This window comes from Mustelus asterias, unplaced genomic scaffold, assembly GCF_964213995.1.
Source record: "Mustelus asterias unplaced genomic scaffold, sMusAst1.hap1.1 HAP1_SCAFFOLD_1236, whole genome shotgun sequence".
NCBI lineage: Eukaryota > Metazoa > Chordata > Chondrichthyes > Carcharhiniformes > Triakidae > Mustelus > Mustelus asterias.
In genome coordinates this window covers 77736-91379 of record NW_027591181.1, presented here as the reverse complement: position 1 = coordinate 91379, position 13644 = coordinate 77736, and the positions used below count along the sequence as shown (strand labels likewise).

At 46.3% G+C, this 13644-nt stretch overlaps 1 long non-coding RNA gene across 1 annotated transcript in view; it reads right to left on the bottom strand.

Moving 5' to 3' along the window:
* Positions 1-2008: 2008 nt before the first annotated feature.
* The window catches only part of LOC144488044 (uncharacterized), a 65939-nt gene continuing 54303 nt past the window's right edge, over positions 2009-13644 (bottom strand). The window contains exon 3 of the long non-coding RNA XR_013496510.1: positions 2009-4432. This is a non-coding gene — a long non-coding RNA (uncharacterized LOC144488044). The remainder of the gene's footprint in view (positions 4433-13644) is intronic.

Sequence of the window (13644 nt, the reverse complement as noted above, 5' to 3'; positions counted from 1 at the left end):
AGAGTATCTGGAGTATTGTGTCCATTTTGGTCTCTTTATTTGAGGAAGGATGTTGCTGCATTGGAGGCAGTTCAGAGGAGGTTCACCAGATTGATTCTGGGGGTGAGAGGATTGACGTATGAGGAGAGATTAATCACTTTGGGCTTGTACTCACTGGAGTTCAGAGGGATGAGAGGGGATCTGATGGAGGTATATAAAATTTTAAAAGGGATTGATAAAGTAACTGTAGACCAAATGTTTCCTCTTATGGGGCAATCTCGAACAAGAGGTCAGAGAGCATAGGTTGAGAGGCGATAGATTTAAAACTGAGATGAGGAGGAACTACTTCTCGCAGAGAGGGTGGTGAATTTGTGGAACTCGCTGCCCCAGAGTGCGGGGGAGTCTGAATCATTGAATGGTTTCAAGAAGGAGATGGATATATTTCTAATAAAAAAGGGATTAGGGGATATGGGGAATAGGTGGGGAGGTGGATTTGAGACCAGGGAGAGATCAGCCATGATCTGATTGAATGACGGATCAGGCTCGAAGGGCTGAATTTGCCGACTTCTGCTCTTAATTCCTATGTTCCTATGTTATCGAGTCATTGAGGTTTACAGCATGGAAACAGGCCCTTCGGCCCAACGTGTCCGTGCCGCCAAGTTTTTACCTTTAAGCTCGTCCCAATTGCCCGCAATTGGTCCGTGTCTCTCTATACCCATCGTACCCATGTAACTGACTAAAGGCTTTTTAACGTACAAAATTGTACCCCCCTCTCCTACTGCCTCTGGCAGCTTGTTCCAGAAACTCACCACACTCTCTGTGAAAGAATTCCCCCTCTGGACCCTTCTGAATCTTTATTTTGAGGATTCTGTATTCTGCATCTGTTTTCACAGTTGAACACGTCATTTCCATAGCAGGAATAGAGGATAACCAATGGACTTACTCATAAGAGCAAGGAGCTCTCAATATCTGGAGTGGAAGTATCAGTATAAGTCGAGGGAATTAAACCATATAACATCGCCAAAACTTAAAGCTGACTTTAGTGCTCTGAAATAGATAACTGCTGATATAGTAAATGTGCTGTTTTTATTAATGTCACAAGTAGGCTTACATTAACACTGCAATGTAGTTACTGTGAAAATCCCCTAGTCCCCACACTCCAGCGCCTGTTTGGGTATGTGGTGGACTCTCAACTGCCCTCGAGCAAGTAGGGATGGGCAATAAATGGAGAGAACATGCAGATCCGCACAGACAGTGATCCAAGCCAGGAATCGAACCCGGGTCCCTGGCACTGTGAGGCAGCAGTGCTAACCACTGTACCACCGTGCTGCCCATTTCAGTTTACCACTCAAAGAACAAAGAACAGTGCAGCAAAGGAACAGGCCCTTCGGCCCACCAAGCCTGCGCCGACCATAATGCCTGCCTAAACTAAAACCGTATGCACTTACAGAATCCGTATCCTTCCATTCCCATTCCATTCATGTATTCATCGAGATGCCCCTTAAATGCCGCTATCGTACCTGCTCCCACCACCTCCTCGGGCAGTGCGTTCCAGCCATTCACCACCCTCTGTGTAAAAAACTTGCCTCACAGATCTCCTCTGATCTTTTCCCCACGCACCTTTAACCTATGTCCCCTAGTACTTGACGTTTCTACCCGAGGAAAGACCCTCTGACTATCCACTCTGTCTATGCCACTCTTGGACAAGTTGTGGAGACAATATTTACAAATCACTGCAGCCTGTAGGGAGATTGAACTCACATCATTGGTAGTATACTGAATCACACCCTTGTCATGTAGGCAAGTGAGTTCACCGCCCTACACGATGGGGCCAGTTGATGTCATAGATTTGGATTACAACAATCCCATAGCATGCAGCACAAAGAGTCGAGGTGTCCGATTGTGGCTCAGGTTGTCAGCCTGGATTGGATAGATAATTCGTCAGCAGGCACGGAACAGTGAGTCGGGATACTGAAGCACATTCAGGCTGGTTGGCTGTAACTTATGAAATATTGCAAAAATTTGTATTGGGGATGTAGCTGTTTATGTTTTTTTTATTATTTGTTCGTGGTACATGGGCGTCGCTGGCTGGGCCAACATTTATTGCCCATCCCTACTTGCTCGAGGGCAGTTGAGAGTCCACCACATTGCTGCGGCTCTGGAGTCACATGTGAGCCAGACCGGGTCCGCACGGCAGATTTCCTTCCCTGAAGGACATTCGTGAACCAGACGGGCTTTTCCGACAGTCGACAATGGTTTCATGGTCATCAGTAGATTCTTAATTCCAGATATTTTTTATTGCATTCAAATTCCATCGTCTGTCGTGGCGGGATTCGAACCCGGGTCCCTGGAACATTAGCTGAGTTTCTGGATTAATAGTCTGGCGATAATACCACTAGGCCAATATATGTCAACAAAATAACTGAAGTTGCTGGGAGTAAGCTACCAGATTTCCAATATGATTCTAAACTAATTGTGAATTAAAGCTATGAGGAGGATTCAAAGGGGCTGCACAGAGATATAGACAATAGAACAGAATGGGGAACAAGTTGGCAGATGGAGGAATAAATTAAATTATTTAATTTTGTGATGATTTGTTTTGATTTGATTTTATTCTTGTCACATGCATTAGTATACAGTGAACTGTATTATTTCTTGCACGCTATACAGACAATGCATATTGCACAGTGGTGAGCAGCACAATGGCATGGTGGTGAGCACTGCTGCATCACAGCTCCAGAGAACTGGGTTTGATTCCCGGCTTGGGCCACGGTCTGTGTGGAGTTTTCACATTCTCCCCGTGTCTGCGTGGGTTTCCTCCGGATCTGGTTTCCTCCCAAAGTCCAAAGGTGTGCGGGTTAGGTGCATTGGCAATGATAAATTGCCCCTTAGTGTCCTGGGATATGGAGGTTAGAGGGATTAGCAGGGTAAATATTTGGGACGATGGGGATAGGACCCGGGTGGGATTGTTGTCAATGCAGACTCGATGGGCCGAATGGCCTCTTTCTTCACTGTCGGGTTTCTATGATTCCAGGGAAAGGAGAGGGTGCTGAATGTTACAGTCATATCTAGGGTGGAGAGAAAGGTCAACTTAATGCGGGGTAGGTCCATTCAAAAGTCTGATGGCAGCAAGGAAGAGGCTGTTCTTGAGTTGGTTGGTACGTGACCTCAGACGGAGGTCACCTGATGGAAGAAGGTGGGAGGGAGAATGCCCGGCGTGTGTGGGGTCCTTGATTATGCCGGCTGCTTTTCCGAGGCAGCGGGAAGTGTAGACAGAGTCAATGGATGGGAGGTGTGGATAGAGATGCGCAAAGAGACATATTTAGAACGTATATCTCTGTGAATGGAAAAGTACTGAAGGACCACAATCGATATGTCGATATATTATCCTGTGAATAGGGAGTCACTGAAATTCTGTATCTCGAGTGTAGATGTTTCCCTGGAGGTGGAGAGGCTGTTAGGGTGCAGGGCACTAATCAAGAAAGGTTGTCTTTAATAAAAATGTTAGTTTAAAAGTTTATTTATTAGTGTCACAAGTCGGCTTACATTAACATTGCAATGAAATTGCTGTGACATCTTACCGTTCAACTGAACTCAACCGTCCAACCTGCTTTGAGCTCAGCTCAAGTCATGCCATGGAATGTAAAGCTGTATAAACTCGATCCGCTTGAAGCCAATGCAAAAACAGAACTGAACCACTGGATTCCATTCAACCCAAAATAATGCAACATTTAACAAGGCAAAACCATCATGTGGCCACCGGGATTTACTGGATGGTTTCAGAATGAGAAATGAGAAGGGAGCCTGACGGACAAAGCATCGTCATGAATAACTCCCGTGCTCTGTTTTTTTTAGCTCCCATGTTTCACAGATGGCGATGTTTAAAATGAGAAGGAACGTCTTTTTTTATTCCGCACGACATTATAAATAAGAGATTTTTCGGCCAAATTCCCCCGTTAAAACAGCAATGTCATGATGCTGATTTGCTGTCAGCTCAATGATGTGATGCACAGTGTAATGTTTCAGGAATGAATCTTCTGTTTTCTGTTGAGGAACTAGTAAACCTTACAATGAGGCTGCTTGAAATATTCAAATCCTGAAATAAAATGCAGTTTCCACGACAGTTTGGCTCATTGTTCTTCAAAGACTTTTACAAAAAGAAGTTTCAACAAATGCCGAAGGTCGAATGTCTCCTTAAGATTTTAAAAATGTTGACAGTTTACAATCGCACTCTGGTCTTCATTTCTCAGAAGGTGATGCTGCTCTAGTTGCTTCATGTGATATTCAGCTGCAATGAAGCTCGCAGGAAGTGAGTTGATGTCCTCTACAATGATATATTCGGTGTTACTGCTTATGCAACGACTGGGTTGATGTTACATCAAGTGCTGAAGCAGATTCTAAGCGCAAACAACAACCACGCCCCGAAAGACCAGCCAGGAAAGAACGTGTTTGTCTGGGGAGGAAAACAGAAATAATGTTTCAAATTCACTTCTGTGTTAAACATCAAATCACAGAATCCCTGGTGTGCAGAAGGAGGCTATTCGGCCCATCAAGTCTGCACCGACCACAATCCCACCCAGGCCCTATTCCCATAACCCCACATATCCCTGCTAATTCTCCTGACACTAGGGTCAATTTAGCATGGCCAATCAACCTAACCCACACATCTTTGGAATGTGGGAGGAAATCGGAGCACCCGGAGGAAACCCACGCAGACACAGGGAGAATGTGCCAACTCTACACAGTCAGTGACGTGAGACCAGAATTGAACCCGGGTCCCTGGTGCTGTGAAGCAGCAGTGCTAACCACTGTGCCACTGTGCCGCCCCAGATAGTCCACATCTTTTCCCGAAGGTAGGGGACTCCAAACGTAGAGGACATAGCTTTAAGGTGAGAGGGGAGAGATGCAAAAAGGCCCAGAGGGACAATTGTTTCACACAGAGGGCGGTGAATGTCTGGAAGAAGCTGCCAGAGGCAGTAGCAGAGGCGGATACAATTTTGTCTTTTAAGAAGCATTTAGACAGTTACATGGGTAAGATGGGTATAGAGGGATATGGGCCAAATACAGGCAATTGGGAGTAGCTGAGTAGTTAAAAAAAGGTGGCATGGACCAGTTGGGCTGAAGGGCCTGTTTCCATGCTGTAAACCTCTCTGACTCTATGACATGGGGGACAACAGTCAGACTCCGCACAGACAGTAACCCAAGCCGGGAAGCGAACCCTGGTCTCTGACGCTGTGAGGGAGCAGCACTAACCACTGTGTCACCTAGTCTCAGACTATCTGATCTTATTATTGTTGGGTAAACAAATATAGAGAGAGAGAATGAATGATATGAATTAAAAGAGTTTCCACAGCTGGAATCGTGGTCTGTGTGGATGAGCAATCCAAATTAAGATGATTTGCAGAGATACAATTTAAAATTCACTTTGTTATATGACTGCATCATGTAACCACGATTTTGCAAATTATGGGTCTGTGTGAATTATGGAAAAAGCTATTCGATTTCCCATTCATCTGGTTTTCTTGTCGAATTACCTTTCTTTTTACTGAGTTAACTTTTAGATCAACACTAAATCTCAGATCCTGGCAACAAGAAGGTCATTTATTCTTGTTTTCTTTTGAATATTAATGTCTCAAACGGATAAGTAGCGACCGTTTGGTAAATAAGACAACTGCAAATGACTTGCTGGGACTGAAAGGGCTTCACAAAATTGATGTGAGCTTAATTTTCAGCTTATCTGGATTTGATTTGATTTATTATTGTCACATTTATTAATATATAATGAAAAGTATTGTTTCTTGCGCGCGATACAGACAAAACATAGAGAAGGAAAGGAGAGAGTGCAGAATGTAGTGTCACAGTCATAGCGAGGGTGCAGAGAAAGATCAACTAAATGCGAGGTAAGTCAATTCAAAAGTCTGACAGCAGCAGAGAAGAAGCTGTTCTTCAGTCGATTGATACGTGACCTCAGATTTTTGTATCTTTTTCCCGAAGAAAGAAGGTGGAAGAGAGAATGTCCCGGGTACGTGGGGTCCTTAATAATGCTGGATGCGTAGCCGAGACAGCGGGAAGTATAGACAGAGTCAATGGATGCGAGGCTGGTTTGCGTGATGGATTGGGCTACATTCAAAACCTTTTGTACTTCCTTACAGTCTTGGGCAGAGCAGGAGACACACCAAGCTGTGACCCAACCAGAAAGAATGCATCTGTAGAAGTAACTGAGATTCGGAGCTGACATGCCAAATTTCCTCAGTCTTCTGAGAAAGTAAGAGGCGTTGGTGGGCTTTCTGAACTATAGTGTCGGCATGTGGGGATCAGGACAGGTTGTTGGTGTTCTGGACACTAAAAACTTGAATTTCTTGACCCTTTCTTCTTCGTCCCCATTGATGTAGACAGGGGCATGTTCTCCTTTACGCTTCCTGAAGTCGATGACAATCTCCTTCATTTTGCTGACATTGAGGGAGGGATTACTGTGGCTGCACCAGTTCACCAGATTCCCTATCTCATTCCTGTACTCTGTCTCGTCATTGTTTGAGATAAGTTTATTTATTCGTGTCACATGTCGGCTTACATTAGCACAGCAATGACGTTGTGAAAATCCCATAGTCGCCACACTCCGGCACCTGTTCGAGTACAAAGAACAAAGATCAGTACAGCACAGGAAACAGGCCCTTCGGCCCTCCAAGCCTGTGCCGCTCCTTGGTCCAACTAGACCATTCGTTTGTATCCCTCCATTCCCAGACTGCTCATGTGACTATCCAGGTAAGTCTTAAATGATGCCAGCGTGTCTGCCTCCACCACCCTACTTGGCAGCGCATTCCAGGCCCCACCACCCTCTGTGTAAAAAACGTCCCTCTGATGTCTGAGTTATACCTCGCCGCTCTCACCTTGAGCCCGTGACCCCTCGTGATCGTCACCTCCGACCTGGGAAAAAGCTTCCCACTGTTCACTCTATCTATACCCTTCATAATTTTGTACAACTCTATTAGGTCTCCCCTCATTCTCCGTCTTTCCAGGGAGAACAAGCCCAGCTCACCAAATCTCCCCTCATATCTAAGACCCTCCCTACCAGGCAACATCCTGGCAAACCTTCTCTGCACTCTCTTTAAAGCCTCCACGTCCTCCTGGTAGAAATCATAGAAATCATAGAAACCCTACAGTGCAGAAGGAGGCCATTCGGCCCATCGAGTCTGCACCGACCACAATCCCACCCAGGCCCTACCCTCACATATTTTACCTGCTAATCCCTCTAACCTACGCATCCCAGGACTCTAAGGGGCAATTTCTTTAACCTGGCCAATCAACCTAACCCGCACATCTTTGGACTGTGGGAGGAAACCAGAGCACCCGGAGGAAACCCACGCAGACACGAGGAGAATGTGCAAACTCCACACAGACAGTGACCCGAGCCGGGAATCGAACCCAGGACCCTGGAGCTGTGAAGCAGCAGTGCTAACCACTGTGCTACCGTGCCGCCCCAGTAGTGTGGCGACCAGAAATGGATGCAATATTCCAAATGTGGACTAACCAGCGTTCTGTACAACTGCCACATCAGACTCCAGCTTTTATACTCTATACCCCGTCCTATCAAGGAAAGCATGCCATATTCCTTCTTCACCACCTTCTCCACCTCTACTGCCGCCTTCAAGGATTTGTGGACTTGCACACCGAGGTCCCTCTGTGTTTCTATACTCTTGATGGCTCTGCCATTTATTGTATACGTCCCCCCTACATTTGTTCTTCCACTGAGGGACAATTTTGCATGGCCAATACATCTAACCAGCACGTCGGTCGGACTGTGGGAGGAAACCAGAGCACCCGGAGGAAACCCATGGAGACACAGACATGGGGACAACGCGGCACGGTGGCACAGTGGTTAGCAGTGCCGTCTCACAGCGCCAGGGACCCGTGTTCAATTCCAGCCTTGGGTCGCTCTCTGTGCGGAGTCTGCATGTTCTCCCCCTGTCTGTATGGGTTTCCTCCGGGTGTTCCGCTTTCCTCCCACACGCCAAAGATGTCTGGGTTACGTGGATTGGTCACGCTACATTACCCCTGAGTGTCAGGAGGACTAGCAGAATAGATATGTGGGGTTGCGGGGACAGGGTCTGTGTGGGATTGTGGTCGGTGCAGATGTGATGGGCTGCATGGCCTCCTTCTGCTGTGTAGGGATTCTATGACTATTCTATATCAACATGCAGATTCAGCACAGACACTGACCCAAGCCAAGAATCAAACCCAGGTCCCTGGCGCTGTGATGCAGCAGTGCTAACCACTCTGGGATAGCAGCATTTGATGCACAGTTTGTGATAAATCTTTTAGAATGTGATTTATTGTTTACTGTATCAGACAGGTTCTGATTACATTGCAAGGTCTCAAGCGCCAGTGAATGACTGGACCATACCGTGACACAATGGTTAGCACTACTGCCTCACAGCACAGGAACCCGGGTTCAATTCCCAACTTGGATCACTGTCTGTGTGATGTCTGCACGTTCTCCCCGTGTCTGCGTGGGTTTCCTCCGGGTGCCCCAGCTTCCTCCCACACTCCAAAGATGTGCGGGTTAGGTGGATTGGCCATGCCTAAATTCCCCCTCAGTGCCAGGGGGCACTAGCAAGGGTAAAGAGGGATTACCGGCATGGGGGCTGGGTGGTTTTGTGGTCAGTGCACGCATGAAGGGCCGAATAGACACCTTCTGCACTGCAATCGGCTCGTCTTTCATACTGTGGGAGGAAACCGGAGCACCCGGACAAAACACACGCTGATATGGGGGAGAACATGCAAACTCCACACAGTGACCCAAGCCGGGAATCGAACCTGGGTCCCTGGCGCTGTGAGGTAGCAGTGCTGACCACTGTGCTGCCCCAATGAAGTCCCCAGTGATTTTGCACTCTATGTTTCAAGTATTCTCAAGCTTCAAACAAACTGAGTGAATTATTTTAGCGCTTAATCAATCGCATCACGAATTTATTGGAGGAGATGAATGGCAAAATGTTCAATGAAGTTTGTTATCCTCACTGTAATATTTAGGGACATATCCTGATACAGAACAAACAGATTTATGTTAAAGTTTGCAGGAAGTGATGTTGAAACGAACAATATTTGTGCATTGAGAGGCGTTCAGGTCTTCACATTTAAATATTAACTTTGGTCTTAAAAGAAAACATGTCCCCGGATCATTCCAATGCAGATAAGATGCTCTGTCAGAGAGTCGGTGCAGACTCGATGGGCCGTAGGGCCTCCTTCTGCACTGCCGTGGGTTCGATGGTTCACGGGAATGCTGTGATCTTGGAATTCAGCATGTACAATGCACTCTTTAAGATTCATCTCTTAGATTGTGACTCGCTTTTGCTAAGTGAATATGTGCTGGTCACATTGTAGTCTTTTCACACTCCAGTACCAGTCAATTAAAGGAAACTGAGTAGTTTACAGAGAGTATGATGCCGTTTATATTTCTTCACTGTCTGTCTGAATGTTGTATAATCAATATTGTGTAATCAGTATTGTGTAAGCAATGTTGTGAAATCAATATTGTGCAATAAATATTGTACAATCAGTATTGTGTAATTAATGTTGTGTAATCAATGTTGTGTAATCAATATTCTGAATATTCCGGGGTACAAGTGTTTTAGGCGAGACAGAGGAGAGACCAAAAGAGGTGGGGGAGTAGCAAAATTAGTTAGAGAGCACATTACAGCGGTGCAGAGGGAGGACAATTCAGAGGGGTGGTGTAACGAGTCACTGTGGGTGGAGCTCAGAAACAGGAAGGGAGCTGTCAATATGTTGGGGGTGTCCTACAGGCCCCCCAACAGCCCAAGGGAAGTGGAAGAACGGATATGTCAGGAGATAATGGATAGGTGCAGGAAAAATAGGGTTGTTGTAGTGGGAGACTTCAATTTCGCTGGTAGAGACTGGAAATCGCGTAGGGCTGGGAGTCGGAATGGGGAGGAATTTGTAAAAAGTGTACAGGAAGGTTCTTTGGAACAATATGTAGATAGCCCGACTAGAGAGGGGGCTATACTGGACCGAGTACTGGGGAATGAGCCCGGTCAGGTCTTCAAAGTTTCGGTAGGGGAACATGTGGCAAATAGTGACCACAATTCTGTTAGCTTTAGGATAGTGATGGAAAATGATGAGTGGTGTCCCAAGGGTAAGGTGTTGGATTGGGGGAAGGCTAACTTTAGTGGGATTAGGCAGAAATTGGCAGCTGTTGATTGGGAGAGGCTGTTTGAGGGTAAATCCGCATCTGGCATGTGGGAGTCTTTTAAGGAACATTTGATAGGGCTGCAGGATAGGCATGTGCCTGTAAAAAAGAAGGATAGGAAAGGTAGGAATCGAGAACCATGGATAACCAGGGAAATTGAGGGATTGGTGAAACATAAAAGAGAGGCGTATGTTAGGTCCAGGCAGCGAAAAACGGAGGGAGCTCCGGAGGAATACAAAGTCGGAAAGAACTCAAACGAGGAATTAGAAGGGCAAAAAGGGGTCACGAAATGTCATGGCAGACAGGATTAAGGAGGATCCCAAGGCATTTTATTCATACGTTAGGAACAAAAGGGTTGTCAGGGAAAAAATCAGACCTCTCAGGGACAAAAGTGGGGAATTATGCTTCAGACCCCAAGGAGGTAGGGGAGATACTAAATGAATACTTTGCATCGGCATTCGCAAAGGAGAGGGATGGGTTGACTCGGAGTGTCTCGGAGGGGAGTGTTGACCCATTAGAGAAAATCTCCATTACAAGGGAGGAATAGAAAGACTGACAAATCCCCAGGGCCTGATGGAATCTATCCAAGGCTGCTCATGGAGACGAAAGATGAAATCGCTGGGCCTCTGACGCAAATCTTTGTCTCGTCACTGGACTCAGGTGAGGTCCCAGAGGATTGGAGGATAGCTGATGTGGTCCCGTTATTTAAGAAGGGTAGGAAGGATAACCCAGGAAATTATAGGTCGGTGAGCCTGACGTCTGTGGTAGGGAAGTTGTTCGAGAAGATTCTTAGAGATGGGATGTATGCGCATTTAGAAAGGAATAAACTCATTAACGATAGTCAGCATGGTTTTGTGCGAGGGAGGTCATGTCCCACTAAACTGGTGGAGGTTTTTGAAGAAGTGACGAGAATGGTTGACGAGGGAAGGGCCGTGGATGTCGTCTATCTGGACTTTAGTAAAGCGTTTGACAAAGTCCCTCATAGTAGGTTGGTGCAAAAGGTTGTATCTCATGGGATAAAGGGGGAGGTGGCTAGATGGGTGGAGAACTGGCTTGATCACAGAAGACAGAGGGTGGTAGTGGAAGGGTCTTTTTCCGGCTGGATGCCTGTGACTCGTGGTGTTCCGCAGGGCTCTGTATTGGGACCTCTGCTATTTGTGATATATATAAACGTTCTGGAAGAAGGTGTAACTGGGGTGAACAGTAACTTTGCGGACAACACGAAAATGGCTGGACTTGCAGATAGTGAGGAACATTGTCAGAGGCTACAGAAGGATATAGATAGGCTGGAAATTTGGGCAAAGAAATGGCAGATAGAGTTCAATCCAGATGAATGCGAAGTGATGCATTTTGGTAGAACTAACGTAGGGAGGAGCTATACGATAAATGGCAGAACAATAAAGGGTCTAGATACGCAGAGGGACCTGGGTGTGCAAGTCCACAGATCCTTGAAGGTGACGTCACTGGTGGAGAAGGTAGTGAATAAGGCATATGGCTTGCTTGCCTTCATAGGATGGGGCATAGAGTATAAACGTTGGGGTCTGATGTTGCAGTTGTATAGAACGTTGGTTCGGCCGCATTTGGAATACTGCATCCAGTTCTGGTCGCCACACTACCAGAAGGACGTGGAGGCTTTAGAGAGAGTGCAGAGGAGGTTGACCAGGATGTTGCCTCGTATGAAGGGCTGAGTTATGAGGAGAAATTAGGTAAACTGAGGTTGTTCTCACTGGAAAGACCGAGGATGAGGGGTAACGTAATCGAGGTGTATAAAATTATGAAAGGTATAGATAGGGTGAACAGTGGGAAGCTTTTTCCCAGGTCGGAGGTGACGATCACGAGGGCTCACGGGCTCAAGCTGAGAGGGGCGAAGTATAACTCAGACATCAGAGGGACGTTGTTTACACAGAGGGTGGTGGGGGCCTGGAATGCGCTGCCAAGTAGGGTGGTGGAGGCAGGCACGCTGACATCGTTTAAGACTTACCTGGATATTCACATGAGCAGCCTGGGAATGGAGGGATACAAACGATTGGTCTAGTTGGACCAAGGAGCGGCATAGGCTTGGAGGGCCGAAGGGCCTGTTTCCTGTGCTGTACTGTTCTTTGCTCTTTGCACAGTTAGGGTGAACGGTGGGAAGCTTTTTCCCAGGCCGGTGGTGACGTTCATGAGGGGTCATAGGTTCAAGGTGAAGGGGGGGAAGGTTTAACACGGATATCAGAAGGACGTATTTTACACAGAGGGTGGTGGGAGCCTGGAATGCGCTGCCGGGCAAGGTGGTGGAGGCGGATACACTGGGAACCATTAAGACTTATCTGGTGAGCCACATGAACGGAGTGGGAATGGAGGGATACAAAAGAATGGTCTAGTTTGGACCAGGGTGTGGCGCGGACTTGGAGGGCCGAAGGACCTGTTCCTGTGTTGTTTTGTTCTTTGTAATATTGTGTAATCAATGTTGTGTAATCAATATTGTGTAATCAATGTTGTGTAATCAATGTTGTGTAATCAGTATTGTGTAATCAATGTTGTGTAATCAATGTTGTGTAATCAATGTTGTGTAATCAGTATTGTGTAATCAGTATTGTGTAATCATTATTGTGTAATCAATATTGTGAATTGAAGGTATTTGACCCAGATTATTTTAACGTGCGTCACTGAACACAGTACTTTAATTTAACAGCAAAGTTCCTTTTCTGACTGTCGATTCTGGGCAGTGGTTCGAGAATCGCCATTTTATTATGAAATAAGGGACCTTCTGTTTCCACTGTCTGTTCACTTTGGGAGGTATAACTTTATCAAAAACAGGAAATACTGGAAAATCTCAGTTGGTCTGACAGCATCTGTGAATCATAGAATCCCTATAGTGCAGAAGGAGGCCATTTGGCCCATCGAGCCTACACCAACAACAATCCCACCCAGGCCCTATCCCCGTATCCCCACATATTTCCCCTGCTAGTCCCGCTGACACTAAGTGGCGATTTATCATGGTCGATCCACCTAACCTGCAGATCTTTGGACTGCGGGAGGAAACCGGAGCACCCGGAGGAAACCCACACAGACAGGGAGGGAATGTGCAAACTCCACACAGAAAGAAGAGAGAATAGAGACAACGCTTTGAGTCTGACGAAGGGTCATCCAGAGTTGAAACATTTGCTCTATTCTCTCCCCACAGATGCTGTCGGACCTGCTGAGTTTTTCCAGCATTTCCTGTTTTTATTTCAGATTCCAGCATCCACGGTATTTTGCTTTTATCTTACTCTTCATCAAAGATGGCACCGTTTACAGATTAAAGTTTATTTATTGGCTTATATTAACTCTGCAATTAAGTTATTTTTGTTGAAAAGTCACTTAACGCAAACGAGCTGCCAGACGCAGTAGTGGAGACGGGTACAACTTTGACTTTCAAAAAAGCATTTAGACAGTTACATGGGTAAGATGGGCTGCACGGTGGCACAGTGGTTAGCATTGCT